Source organism: Oryzias melastigma, linkage group LG21 (assembly GCF_002922805.2).
Source record: "Oryzias melastigma strain HK-1 linkage group LG21, ASM292280v2, whole genome shotgun sequence".
Classification (NCBI taxonomy): Eukaryota; Metazoa; Chordata; class Actinopteri; order Beloniformes; family Adrianichthyidae; genus Oryzias; species Oryzias melastigma.
In genome coordinates, this window is record NC_050532.1 from 10037854 (window position 1) to 10053439 (window position 15586).

Sequence of the window (15586 nt, forward strand, 5' to 3'; positions counted from 1 at the left end):
ACATATTGACTTAGACTGGCTTAGACCAATCACTGCTTACTAACCTCATCTGGCTCCAGATGGCGGTGTCTGTATGGTGGAAAAATGGTGACTGAATTGAATTTGGTTGGAGCCGGAAGGGAACTGTTTTCTATGGGTGACGTCACACTCACTCCCTCCAGTTCTCCTATACAGTCAATGGTTACTTTTCGAAAAGTAATTTATTGTCTTGCTTTTCAGTTCATCCGTTTTTTTTTCCTCCTGGTGGTTTATTTCACTGATACACCTTCACAAAACTACACTCGCTGTCGTATAGGGATTTTTATTTATTTATTTATTTTTGTTTTGTGAAAAGCTGGCAGCTTTGGTTTTTGTTCTGGTCACTCTTAAATATGTGCAACCCAAAAAAAAGAAGAAAAAGCATTTAGAACACGAAAAGAAATGTGTGGAAAACACAAAATGTATAACAAAAATACATATGTTTTGATATTTTTATTGTGTTTTTTTTTAATCTCATGTTCAGGGCTCCATAAAAAAGCTCTGAATTAGTTTATTTTTAGCTCTGTCTTTAGCTGTCAACATAATTTTTATTTAAAAACTGATGGCGTCTTTAGGCCTTTTTCTCTTTTTAGCTAGCTTGCTAACTTCTCTGCTGATGAGTATGACGACAGACACACAGCTGCACTGCATGAGTTAATCAGCTCAAGGAAGTCTGTCATGTTTGCTTAAATCAGCGGAAGTTATATCTTAATTTAGACGTTTTTTCTTTCAGAATTTTATTTATAAGTTTTTTTTTTAATAGCCATTGTTTTGAATTGATAGCCCCCCTCTTTGCCCCCTCCCCTTCCACCTATTATTCCAGCAGAGAGCGGGGCCGTTTGAGACTCGGAGCCCGGTGACGTCAGCGGACTGATCCAGCAGCTGTGGAGGCGAGCCGCGAGGAGGAGGAGGAGGAGGAGAAGGAGGAGAAGGAGGAGGAGAAGGAGAAAGAGAGACCGCCGCTTCTGGAGGTCGGACCGTGGAGCTCGCAGAGGGATTTTTCAGTTCGGACCGCTTTGCGTTCGAGTTTTTAAGTAAGTGCAGGTGGACGCGACTTTTAGTGCTGGTATTCCCACGCTCCTTTGCGGAGTTTTCTGTGGACTTTTAAATGGAGGAAAACGCGGTTTTGTTTTGTTTGTTTGTTTGTTTACCTGCTGAAGCTTTGAGCGAAAGTGCGGAGGAATTGGGGCGAAGTGGAGTTTGCTGTTTTAGAAGTTGTATTTAGGTCAGGAGTTGGCTGTTTCTGCCTCTGGATTTGCTGCACTCTTTACGGGAAACTTTGTTGCGCAAGTCTGCGCAAGGTGGATTTAAGAAGCTGGCGAGTTTTTTCTGGATGTTCCCCTTTTTTGCAGAAATGCTGAATATCTCCGTTGAGTCAGTCTTTCGCGTGCTATTTGTTAATATCCTTTCCATGTAGCAGCATTTATTTATCTATTCAAAGAGGAAAACTTGTCAGTTTCAGACCATATCTATAAAAATCCACCCGTCTACGTGTCAGCGTGTATCGTGTAAATCTGTCAGACGCCTGTAGATCATGAAGGCTGTTGTCAGTAGAAACACGCAAATCTCTTAGTTATAAGCGGAGGTTTATATTCGATGACATTTTCCTCCCAAAAATATCCCATTTCCCGCTGTGGAAAATGTGATTCCATGTGTCAGAATTGTTGTAAAATCACTCAATTTAAGGTGGAAGTTGGAGAAACTGTCAAACCACATTTTAGGATGCGGAGCGGGCTAGTTTTATGCTGCACTTCATTTATTTGGCGACCACTTGTAACAGTGTTTTGTAATGAATGCTGCATGCTACCAAACATCCTCATTAGGCTGGAAAAAGCTAAGCAGCAGTTTCTGTAGCAGGGGCGTTGCTGCTCTTACAACGGTAGGGTGCCCAAGCCCCTTTCCATCACCCATTAATGTTGACAAACGTTTGCTTACATGCAATTTTGGGGTTAATGGTTTGATTATGTGTTTATAATAACATTTTGAATGCACAAATTTAGTATTAAATTAATCGCAATGTTTTACTAGGTACATTTTATACAACAATGTGCAGCTTTTGAACAAAAACAGGCCAGAGAAAATATTTTTTCTTCATTTTTATTGTCTGAAGTTTTTACATTTCTAGAGTGTTGACTCATATGTCTCATAAGTGTAATTTGTGAGCACAAAACACATCAACAGCAAAATAAGCAGAATTGTAAATAATTTTATGTCTGCAGTATTATTTCAAGACGATAAAAGATGCTGACATACAGCCATAAAAAACAAACATGTTTCTGCACTTTAAATGAACCTGTAGTCCAGATGAATTCTAAATTCTGATTGGCTGCTGGGTATGAATGCACACCTAAAATTAGAAGTTCCAAATGTTCTATATCACTGCGCAGGCTCTTCTGAAACAAATGCTAGCTTCATCTTCTTGACAAAACCAAATGGGAAGAGGTGAACTTTCTCTCTGAACTGATGCTCTATCTCTTTCCTCTGTCGCTGCTGTCAAAGTCGCTGCTGGCTCAGCGACACGTTGTCGTGTTACCATGACAACGAGCCTCATTACGTATCAAATGCTCTGCCTTTTGTGAAAAAGTCATCTAAACTTAAAAAAATGACAAGAATAAAGTACTAAAAATGGAAGATGGAATATTTATTTCTTTTGTAAAGGACCATGTTGTAAACTGGATAATGCCCCATGAAGTGTACATTATCAGAAACGTAAGAGTAATTAATTAGCTTGAATAAATATATTTTTTTAATTGATCATGTGCATTAACGCATTACCATTGACAGCCCTTGTAAATACAAATGACTCAAGAAGTTAGACAATTTGCATTTTATAGTTTTTATGCCGATTATTCTTGGGATTGGTTCTTGTAGTTTTAGTCTGTTCATATCATTGTTGGTGTTGTATTTCTAGTACCCTTGTCACAACTGCCCTCACAGCAAAAGAAACAGCCTGTCTGCCCTCTGCAGACAAAAAATGTACAAACCCATTTGAGGCGTGCATGAAATATCGGGACAGCACAGTGAACCCGTTGAGTGTAAATGTTCATTAAAATTTTCACTCTACTTGCATGCTGCAAGCGAAAGGCCGTATCAAACACCTATTCGAAACACAAATTTAAAGTAAGTGAAAATCTGTAGGTTTTTAATTCTTTTGACTTTTCCCACCCCTGAATCCTACGGACTGTGCAAGGGGACCATGAGTATTGTTGACTTGATAAGTGCCGGCTCCTTGCATGAAGCAAGTGTTAAAAATGACAAAAGAAGAAAATCAGAATACACTTGTGAGGGCATCCTCAAGTGCTTTATGGGCATTTGCTAACATGCCTATCCTGTACAAGTGTTTTGGCGCATACTAAGTAAAGGGCCAGTACTCACACCTTGCTAAAGACTACTAGAGTGTGGCGTAAGGGCACTACAAGGCAGCGTCACTAATGCGTGCAACTTATGCTAGCCTTCCTAATTCTTGATTATACACTTACCACATACACGACAATCGTACGTTCCATTATCGAAATGTCCCTTGAGGTGACAATATGAGCCTCAAGAAAGCTGCAATACACACCTGCGTTACCCTCGACAAATTGATGACAGGACTGATGACTGGATACATTAAATTTCATTATAAATTAAGGATTTTACTTCTAGTTAGCTAAAACAATATTTAAAGTTTTAGAGCTTCAGTCTGAAGTCCTGGTATCACAGAATGCTAAAGAAGCGAACACAATACTACAGACTGAAAGATGTCCAATAACGGTTTGGAGCCAGAATTTGGTTTGTCATTCTGTTTACTACTACAGGTTATCTGAGAATGAAGCGGAACCCATTTTCCTTTTCTCCTGTTCCTGTTTGTAAATTGCATCTAGTTTGTCTTGGCATGACTGAATCGCAATCGACAAAGTCTTTAAAACTAAAGCTGCAGTTTGGAATGCCAACTGGTGGAGATGCCTAAAAGCTTTGTGTAAAACTAGACGAAGACCAATTGAGATGGCACTAACATCCAAACATATTGTCTTGTATGATTAAAACACAAGTTCTAAAAACCAAGCACATGCTCTGCTATTGTAAATTGATCAAACTATGAATTACTGTAATCCATAAATGTTCTTGTTCTGCCTTTTTCAGATTTTTTATTGAAAGTAAGTTTTGGGTACTTTCATTTGCCAGAAACGAAGTACAATAGTGTTTAATTTTGCTGTGAGTTTATAAAGGCCTTCAGTGCAGATATTGAAGGCATCTTTAATGCAACTCCACTGTCTCAAATCCACATAAATTATACGTTTAAATCTAGGATTCTCCAAAAAAAAAAAAAAAAAAAAATACAATAAAGAACGGGGACATTTGGTGGCTTAACCAAAGTCACAACAACCATCTGATAACAAGTGAAGCACTGACACTGTCCTATGTATCAATCAGAAAAGACTGCATAGTCACTAAAATGTACAGATGGAATTTCATAAATGCTTTTTTATTGTTCAATGATACAAAGTTTTTTTTTCCTCTCTTTTTTTTTTTGTTCGAAAACATTAAGAAATTTCACCAGAACAACAAAGCTCTTTACGAAAAGGCCTGAGATATTTGTTTGAAAAATTATAAAACCTTTTTATTCAGACTCTAAAATTATTTTACAATTGAAATATGAAATACAAACAACAAACTGTCAGTCTGGATTATGTTGGAACGACTTGTATAAAGCTGGCATAAAAGCTAAATCCAGAGGCTGTTTCTTTCATTCTTGATTAATGTTGTTTACAGAAACATCAATCAAACAAACGTTTCAATTTTGGGCAGCACCAAAACACAGAAGCCAAAAAGGATGCTGCCAAAATGAATATGAATAACGGAGTAAATTAAAAAAGGAACACATGGATTGAATGATATTTAACTTAAATTCCAGTTGCAGCTTTACTTGGAACATTTTTTTTCCACCAGTCACATTTGCTAATCGCTAACAAATGTTGTCATGACCTTACAGCAACTAAAGGACAAATATTTAAAAAATGTACAGCAATAAACAGTGTTTTAATTAATGCAATTTTTTGGTACTTTTTGAAATGACTAAATAAATGGGCATGTTTGCAGTATAAATTATGTACATGTTAATTTTTATAAAGTGAGGCAAATAAATATTTGAACACCCTGTGATTTTTGCAAGTTCTCACACTTAAAAATCATGGAGGGGAATGAAATTTTCATTTTGGGTGCATCTCTGTGAGAGACGCCATCTAAAAAAAACATCCTAGAAAACATATTTTTTTTAATTTATTTATTTTCTGCTGCTGGAAACAAGTATTGAACACTAGAATTCTGACCCTCAAAGACATATTGGTGTACCTATAAACAATCCATATCCACCCTATACTTAAATTAAAAGCACCAGTTTGAAGATGTTGTATAAGGACACCTGTCCAGCCCATACAATCGGTAATACTCCAATTACTAACATGACCCAAGACCAAAGAGCTGTCCTAAGACACCAGAGACTAAAGTGTAGACCTCCACAAGAATGGAATTTTATTTATTTTTTTTTTGCTTTTTTTTGCCTTGACATTTCTTTAAGAGTGTTGACATGTTAAAGAAAAGTTTATTGAAACATGACTGTAAATCTGTATTTTGGTCAGATTTATTCACCTTAGTTGATTTGTGAAACTAACAAAGCAGAAGACATCTTTCTTATGCTTACTGATGTGTGTGTGACTTGTCTAATAAGTAGGCATCAATGCCAGAAGTGTCAGTTTGTTTCTCCGTCGTGTTTGAGCTTAGCTGGAATTCTTCTTGTGTCGCTCTGGCATGGCATGTCATAATCAGACACGGTGAATCACAAACTATCTGATGCGTTTGTGTGCTGGCTGTAAGTGTTTCAAGCGACTATGACGCTCTGTTTCTTCTGTTTTATACTTACAAGCTTTTTAAAGATGTCTAAGTAAGCATTTTTTTGTTGTTTAACATATTTTGTTCATTTTCTTGTGAATTTATTGAGTTTATCCTCATTCTTCATTAAGAAGAAAGTAGAGCTTCTAAAAATGGAATACTATAATGAGTCTTTTTGGTGTGGAGACGACCTCCCTGTTTACAGAACTGCCATAATTATCTTTGAAGAAGCTTGTATTAAGAGGCAGAGTGCTGCGCGTACCAGTTCGTTTAACTCTGTCACATACCAGCTTTAGGTTACCTGGGGCAACACCGCAGCCAGGAAATCGGTTAGTGCAGGTGCTGAGCACAGTTTGTGACCTGCTGAGCTGAGCCAGACATCCTTCCATGCCTCGTTATCGGGGCTGGCTAACAGATGATTGTTGATGCTGTGGTTCTCAACACATCACCTGATGCAGTGTCTGACCGTTTTTGAAACAGAACTCTGAAAGTCATTTTTTGTTTGATCTCGGTGTCCACAAAAATAATCTGTGGACTTTGCTATTTGCTATTGTACAGGCGATAACCCTTGAGTAAAAAAAATGAAGTATTTATGATTTCAAATAATAATCAGACACGTATTTGTAATTCTCTATAGGAAGATTAATAAAAACAGCAATTTAGAGACATGACAAACTAAGATGCGTTTGCATCAATGATGTCTTGAACTTTTTCACTCGGGTTGCACGCTGACATGAGTCACTGCTGTTTGAATACACATGTACATCAAACTGAAAATGACCACAGGAAGAGGAACAAAGAGTTCCTCTTCCTGTGGTCATATATTCACACATAGAAAGACCCACAGAGAGTTTTTGAAAGAAAACCACAGACCAGCATGTAAAGACTATATGACCATCTGCAAGCAGCTTGATGCTCCTGCGACTACAGCTGCACATGGTATTTAGAAGTTTAAAGTTCAAAAGCCAGTAGACCACTACCCCAGAGAGGACAATTGATGAGTAGATTGAAGACTCCTAAATTGAATTGTTTCTGCAGAGTGGCAGGAGTTTGTCATAAGTTTATTTTTTTAACATGTGTTGTCCATAACCAGAAAAATATCACAAGAACATGTTAAAAACATCATTTTCATCCAAGTGAGTTGTTAGAAGTTGAGTTCTTTTTGTTTGTGGGGCGTCTAGCACTTATGACTGCAGTATTCCTCACTGCCACAGATGATCTGCCTCATCTGAGAAATCATCTGCACTGTGGTGCATTATAGAGAAGGTTGAGGAAATCTGCAGTTCTGACAGCATCCACACACACCTGGCCCTCAGAACATCCTGCAGACGCCTCAGCCATCAGTTCAGGAACACACACTGACTGATGGCATCGTTACTTTGGCCCATGCATCCATGCTTCACTGTCACCAGAACAGTTCTTCCCTTAACTTGAAGGTGTGTGTCACCTTCCTGGTAACAGGGACTCCAGTCTATCTTACACTTGGATGTGGCAGTAACTTTTTTATGTGCTGTCACTGTTTCCATTGTTATCAAACTGAATTGAAACATGGTGAAAGAAACTTCAGTTTCTTATCACTGGCTTGCCAAAAATACATTTTTAAGTCCAACCAGTCACTTGACAAGGTACAGATCTTTTTTTTTTAATCTTGTCGGCTGTTGAATAAATGAATCCTCTTAGCAGTTATTGTACATCTTAATTAATCTTGGACTTTTGCAAATGAGACTCTTGGTAGACCATTGAGTTTGTGCACTACTCCGTTTCCCATACTCGAGTCTTTGTTATTGTACCTCTTTTTTGGGTGGGGTGGGTGAGGGGTGCATTGTTTAATTCAACAGAGAGTTCTTTTCCAGCACTAATGGAACTTCTTTGTTGTCTTGATGATGGATCATTATGGTCCTATTAAGCCTTACAAGGAGGCAAACATTTGCATTGGTTAATGTGTGATTTTTGACAATGTGCCAACATGCACAGAATTAAAAGAGCTGCAAACTTAATGAAAAAAGTACTGCAGTGCCTGTAAGCACTTCATCCGCTTGTTTGGGTGTGAGTACTTTGTCCAAGTGTGTGTCCCTGTGCGGTACTCTGCTCTCTCATGAGGGTTTGTTTGTGTTTTCTCACACTTAAAAGAGCATTGCTGATACTTCATGTACTTTCTTTAAATAATAATCAAGAAATAAACTGAATTGTTAAAGATTTGAGGGTCGCTGACGACACTCATCTTGGGGCTTTATCTTTATTTATATTTGAAATGTGTATTTTCTTACATACTTGCACATTGGCTTATATTGAAATATCACTAATGTACGCTGGCAAATTATTTTAATAGTTATTTTGGGTAGAGTAGAGCACTAATTTGACTCCATTTTACTCCTTTATGGCTTGTAGCAAATACGTGCTCAGTTAATATCATGTTATTAAGATCTCTACAGTCTTAGTATCCCAATGTCTGTCAGTCTTATCCATTATATTTAACTGTTTATGGAAAGCAGGCAGTTTAGTGTCAAATCTAGCCAGGATTGCGAGAATTGGCTCAAAACCATTGACTGTATTGGAGGACTGGACTGCGTGACCCCTCTCATTGCACATTCTAAATGGGAAGTACCCGCTAGCTCCAAGAAGCCAAAATCCCATAAACTATTGAGAATTAAACCATTATTACTTGGCCATATTTGTTAGAATAACCTGCCCTGCTCTGGTTACCTGTTTTAAACATGTTATTGCTAATCCTATTTTATTTCTTCACAATAATTTTTCTGTGGTGCAAGTTATTCATGTTATAAACTGGCCAATCAGATGCCTCAGAAGTGTGTGATCTCACATCTGATATTTGAAACGTTTGACTAATTCGCCTGAGCCCAATTTCAAGAAGTAGGGATGTGGACTTGATTCTAGTCCCTGCTTATTAACGATTTCTGGTTCCAACATGGCGGCATTCGTATGGCAAAAAGGATGGCAACTGGATTTTGCAGAAGCCAAAAGTTAGACATTTCTATGGGTTGATGTTAGTCTCATCCATTCCAATTCTTTTATTCTTTTATATTGCTCAAAACAAAAAAAAAAAACGCAGGGTCACATGACATTAAGTTTAATCTGTTCGTTGTTAGCAATTGTGTTTATTTGAGGCTTGTTTTTCAGCTTTAATCTAATATGCAACACGTTTTGTCTAAAATGATAGAAGACTGTGTGCTATGAAACCACATGTGCAAACTCTAAGAAAGAACTGCAAAATAATCTGTTTTTGTGAGGAGTAGGAGTCTTTTGGTTTATTTTTTTATGTCTGTGTGGCACTTTTAAGCATCTTTTTTTTTACTTTTTTTGGAAGAGTTGTGGCACAAAAATGAAAATTCTGCTAACCCAACTCAGTATTCGGAGGGCAAAAAGAGACACACTCTGACGTAGCAAATGGATTTGGAAGTTCTCATTAGCTGCAATCACTTTGACAGAAAGGCAGAACATTTTTTTTTCTGGATTGAATAAAGCACCAGTGGGATAATACACAATTGTACAGTTGACACTGTATACTTAGAAAGCATATTCAGGACTGCAGAAATGCCAACGATCTGATTGCTTTGCAGCTCCTGCTGTTTGTTTCAGCTTTAAACAGAGAAACAGAATCAAACACTGCTTTCCTTTACATTGGCTTTTTGTCACTGTGTAAGGTGAAATGAGGATATAAGTAACGACAGCCGTTCGCATTCCCTCAGACAAGCTTAACCCTGGTGAGTGTGACTATTGAACCTTTTAATGTGACTTCCTGACAGGATATTGAATTCAAGTCCGGTCGGTATCATGTAATTAAATCACTGTTTAATGAATATTTGGAATCGCGATACGTGACCCATTGTCTCTAATATCTTCTGGCTGCTTTCACTCAAAAGGTTTGCATTGATGATTATTTATTTCATACGTTTGTGGTTTCTGTCTTTTTGTTGTTTCTGTTTCTTTCTGGGGCCTCTCACCAGGTTTCTGTTAATGATTGTTGCTCAGTTGTTTTGTTTTGGTGTCATTGAAGTCAGAAAAGACCACTGGGTCAAATTCTATTCCTTTTTAACTTCAGAAAAACAAAATGACAGATTTATTGTAAAGGACTGAGTACATTTTAGGGATATGAAGTTTACAGTTTATCAAAAAATTGATATAGTACTGAGAGTAACAGCAGCATAGATTGAAAACCACAGATACAAACAGGATTCTGTTGGTAAAAGGTATAAAAACAATTAGAAAGTAAATAATCGGTTTGTGGTAAATGTCTTTTTTTTTTCTTCCTATTGTGCTCTCTAATGTCTTTATCTTATATTAACATGCGAAGCAAGCAAAAACGTCCATTCACAGGCTCGCTTCTACCAAGTCATGCAACTTACAAAAGGGATATACTGTATGTAGTATGCACTAAACATATAATACTTTTTTTAATTTAGCTTTGCAAACAATACCTGAATAAATTAACATGACATGCTTTTATTTAACCACAAAGAACTAAAGACAAAATACCAGGTTTTTATCTTTGAAGCTTTTTTGTCAGACATATTATTTAGTTTCTTAAAATAAAAAGTGCCAGTAAGAAAAAAAAATCTTTAAAACTGTTTTTTTTAAATAGAAAATGAAAAATACAAACCCAGATTGTATCCACTTAGGCAAAAGAATTGGACTGTATTGTGTCGTCATAAACTTATTGAGTCTTTTATGTCTCGGTTTGTGGACCCTGAATCAGGATGCATATCAATCATGTGTGAGGCAATAAGTCACAACTCTTGTAAATTTCATATTTGTGCATATTCACTCAGTTTGCCTTACATTGATTTCCTGTCGGCGTACACCTCCAAGTTTGATTTGCACCTCGCTGGTGAGAAATTGGATGTTAAGACTCCCAAACATGCCAGCGTTTGAGAAAACAAAGCTCTGAGAAAGCAGGATTCAAAATGTAAAAAAGAATCAGGTTCCTACTCTGCACTTCAAGCTGCAATTCTGGGGTTTCTTCACACCCGTAGGAGTAAGAAAGTTGATTAATAAGATCATTTATGGTTTTAAAGGACACAACAATCTGAGCCGCATCTTGAAAGTCTGTTACAGCTTTGTAGTTCAAACGGTTTCTTTCACTCGAGGAAGTCTTTGAATGTTTTTCTGTTGTAGAGGAAGTGAAATCTAGTAAATGTGAATGTTTGCTGTTCTGACATGGAGCTCCTTCAGGTTTGTGTTTTAACATGAGCTGACACTTGCAACTCCGTATTTAGATGGAAAATGAAATGTAGCAGCAAAGATAACCTAACTTTCAGTTTATTTGTATTCCATGATGTTCTTTCCCAATGGATGATGGGAGGGAAAAAAGTCTTCTTTTCATGTGACTTTTATCTGATGACCATCTGTAAGCCCCCACAGGCACTGTTGACTTTATCTACAGAGACTACAGCCTTTTTGTGATTAAAATCACATTGGTATCCCTGGTAACCGAATTCATGACATTCATCTCAGCAATTTGGCACAGACTTTTGCTGGAAGATTAAAATAAAAGGCGATATTTCCAGATTATAGTCAAACGAAATTACTAGACATAAAGTACAAGTTCACAGCAAACTCTTTTAATAATATCACTTGAAAGCAGGATGCCGTAGTTCTCAGAACTCAATCGGGAAAACATTTGAATGCTGAAACATTAAAAGATGAGGAGTGTTTTTGTACATCTGTAGCTGGTTGTTGAGATCAGGACATGATGTCTGCTATGTCCTCAGGGAAAGGTGAGCTTCAATGAAAGTTGAAAATGAGCCGTTGCCAAAGGAAAAAATGACTGGAGGGGATGAAAAGAAGGTTTCCACCACCTTCATTACACTCATTCTTACCAGTGCTTCTTAGTTTTTCTCTGATCTGGAAGAGAGTGCATCCACTGATGAGAGTTAATGTGCTCTTCAGCTTCCTTTTGACTGTGCTTTGGACATAAAGTGGCTTCTTTTGTCTGGTCTGTGAAATGCTGGACTGAATGCTGTTCCCAGTCTTAGCACCTCTGACAATAGAAATCCAGTCACAGCGGTGCTGAGAAGGTTTTTAGTGCTGTAGACGTTGGGTGTTTTTTACTGCAGCTATAATGTTCTCATTGATAATGATGAAGACTCTTAATAGCTTCATCATGGAGTTAGCTTAACCATTTTGATCTATGGGAGTGTCTGAAAGGCCATTTCCCGATGAAGAGTCTCTTTAAAACATGAAATGAAATCATAAACATGGCGTCTCATAATCTGTACTCCATCAAAATCCCAGTAATAACCGGGACAGGTGCTTAAGTGTTGAGATTGATGTGATTTTTCTAATCACAACATTGAGCTTGTATACATTTATGTTTGGTTAGAAAAAAATGAGACTCCACTCAATATTTAATGTATACTGTACAATCAAGCCCAAATTTCTTTTCCATCAGCGAGGAGCGATCGAAGCCCCATGGCAGCTCAGTTGAAGCATCACTTATCCGTGCTGTTGTGCAGAACGAACCCCCCTCTCAAACACGAAAGCTTCATTTCCCTTTTTCACAAGAGCGCCTTGAACTTTGTCGCGAAAATAAAATTAACTGCCAAGTAAGTAATTGAAACCAAATTAAAATGGAAAGCAGCACCATCCAGGGCGAAGTAAAGGTGGCGTTGCATTTTATTGTCTTGAAACTTCGAACCTGCATACAAAATGAGGCAGACCAGAAGGCCACGCAGGAATATGAAGACCTGATGCTTTGAGAACATCATCAAAAGTTTCCTGTTCTTTTTGAAGTGATTTGGATTTTAAGCTCCAGTGACTCGTCACTAAAATATTAGAGTTAAAAGATCTCATAGAGCTTCGTTTCCAAGCAGGAGTTTACTGCTGACTGCTAAAGCTCGTCTAGCAAAGGAGCGTGGTCAAGCATACTTAACAGCTTTTGTGCGGTCATTTCAGCATGTAGTGATCAGAGGCAGAGAACCCTGACTGTGATCATGTATTTACTGTTTGAAGTCATCCTCCCCTGCAGTCTTTCACTTCACGCCTTGATCTCCTGTTTTTATTCTGCCATGAATTTCTTATGGATTGACCTTTTCCAACAAAAATTTGCATTTGGGAAATTTTCTTTTGTATTTTCATTTTAAAGTCTGTCCATGAGCTCACCATTCTAGTTTCAATTGGTGAAGCTGAAAAAAATGCTTGACTTCTTAGATATGTTGAGATTTGGTAAAAATAGAACAAGAAAAAGTTAATTGCTGTATTTTAAGTAAGACTAAAGTTTTGTTTTTGCACCGCAAATCTGTAGGTCACTTTACCATATTTTATCACTGTTCTCACACCGTCAATGAATTGTCTTTTTTCAAACTTATGTCATATATAAGGTTAAATTAAGTATAAGGAATAGAAATCAGTTTATCAAACTTTGTCTCTCGTCACAAATCATCATTCATTTATTGATTCATTCTCACAACCCTCTTAGTTCTGTATCTATGCTGATGGCTTTAGACCATGACCATAAACCTCTGTAATGTGTTCCTTGTACATAATGCATCAGTTTTCTAGATAAATCTTTTATTGTGATCACACTTTTTTGTTTTATTCTATAAAACTTTACTTATTTTTCTACAAAGGTTTGAGTTTTGAGATTTTAAACGAGCTAAAAAAGCATAGCAATGTTTAATTTCTATCTTGGACAGGGGTGTCAAACTGGCGGCCTGCGGGCCATTGGTGGCCCCCAAGACTATATTTTGCGACTCCCGCTTTAATATGTGTGCAGAGCTGAAGAACTAACCAATCACAGCGGGGCATATGACTGTTGGTGACATCGATCGGGCTTGAAGCATTAAACTTTAGGGCAGGAAACTTGACACACCCTTTCTCCAGACCACACTAATGAGTTCCTTACTTTTTTTTTTCTTTTTTTTTTAGAAAGGGACTATTTGCACTTAATTTTCTCCATACGTGCAGACAGTGCTGTACGGGGTTCCATTTGTGCCAAAAAAATGTATTTTTGTATCCACTATGTTTCTTGAACTTTATTCTGGACTTTGCATGTCCACGCTGCTTGATGATGGCTTTACATTTGCTATTGTTGTTGGATGTGATCGTCAGAAAAGTCCTTAGCAACAGTTGCTAGCATCGCTAGCTGATGTCGTTTCACAGAACACACAGAAGATATTGCTTAGTAGTACATAGACATGAACAGATGTTCAGTAAACTTGCTCAGTAGACAAAGACATGGGACCAAAGATGTAGAGAGTGGACAGAAAAAAACTATTTTTGGCGCAAATAGGACCCCGTACACCCCAGCCTCAGCCAGATTCTGCCTTCAGTGGCCCCAAAGTAAATTTAGTTTGAGACCCCTGATCTAGGAAAACTGTAGGGTTTTAGGGGTTTTCCAGCCTTAAAGCGTCTATAACTATTATAAAAAACAAAGATGGCTACCTTGCAGATTTACTCTATCGCTGATCATTTTTAGAACATGCTTCCTGTTGTGGGTTATGGGGATGTTTTCAACCCCTCATTGTCCAAAATGTATAACTGATTTTTAAACATTTGTTTTTTTTAAGTACAAAAGTCAGAATTATTTAATGGTTAAAAATTAAAATGTTGTGTGTCAAAATAAATGCCCAATGTTGCAATGCAAGCATTAAAAACAGCAGGTTTGTTTCCCCATCTGAGTTTTCAGAATATCTCCATGCGGCTGATGTTTTGCTGCAGGCGAACTAATGGGTTCATCATCATCATGGCTTATAGTCCAAGCAACTCTATGTTCATTCTGACAGAACTGCGCTGATATCATTCTGGATCCCGTCTTTGTAATTACCAGTGATCTCCTTCTCCTGAAAGGCTACAGGATGAGGGTTATTTTAAGTGACACTGCTTTGAGCTGAAAGAGCACAATTTGCTGTCCTGAATTTTCATTTGTTTTAAGATAAATGCAGCTTTTTTATGTTTCAGGAAATTCAAAGTAAGACAGTTTCTGCATCTAGTTTGTCATAATTTTAGAGAAAAGTTCTCATTTGTCAGCTTCAAGCAAGAGTGCCATCATGTTGTACAACTATAAAGCAAGGTCTCTATTCAAGTACAGTAATCTTCATTTTGATTTATTTATTTCCCTTGTGTTTTAGTAATGCATATAGTGGGATATGCAGACAAGAACATCAGGCGGGAAGGAGATTCACATCACTCGTTCCATAATTTACTCTGCCTCTTTTTAGGGCTGTCAAAAAAGATGCTGGCATTAAATTTTCATAGTGTTTTCTCAGATTCTACTTAACATCAATAGAACTAACAAACAGCATTTAAGCAAATAGTTCTAAGAAAACCCAGAGACAAAGCCTGTGTTTCTGCTCCAGTTTGTCTGAGGTTCCATAATGCATGTGTGAAAGATCCAGCACCCCAAAAAAGAAAGCTCAACAAAATCCTCAACATCCATTGTTAATATAAGATGGCGTTCTGTTTTGGGTGAGAACAGACCGCTCATCTATGGCTCTATTATTTCTTGATGAGCGCCGCCGTTAATGTTTCAGGGCTGGGTGAGCCCTTCACAGCTGACATTTTCTTTTATCAGCTCAAGGCTGCGTTATCCTTTCAGAAAGGAACTGGCTGGAATTTTGTCTGCGTTTATATTTCTAGTAGAGCACTTTGGATTTGTGTGTGCGTGTGTGTGTAGGGAGGTGATATCTCATCACCACAGACCCAAATGCTCGTTTATGTGCCGTCCATGTTTTGCCAAGGCTGA

At 37.6% G+C, this 15586-nt stretch overlaps 1 protein-coding gene across 4 annotated transcripts in view; it reads left to right on the plus strand.

Moving 5' to 3' along the window:
• Positions 1-240: 240 nt before the first annotated feature.
• gulp1a (GULP PTB domain containing engulfment adaptor 1a) overlaps positions 241-15586 on the plus strand; it is a 101392-nt gene continuing 86046 nt past the window's right edge. Inside the window, exon 1 of one of the 4 annotated variants that reach the window (XM_036209594.1) lies at positions 241-1052. The gene's annotated coding sequence lies outside the window, so the exon portion shown is untranslated. The remainder of the gene's footprint in view (positions 1053-15586) is intronic. The other 3 variants (XM_024286997.2, XM_036209596.1, XM_036209595.1) reach the window with 3 other exon arrangements.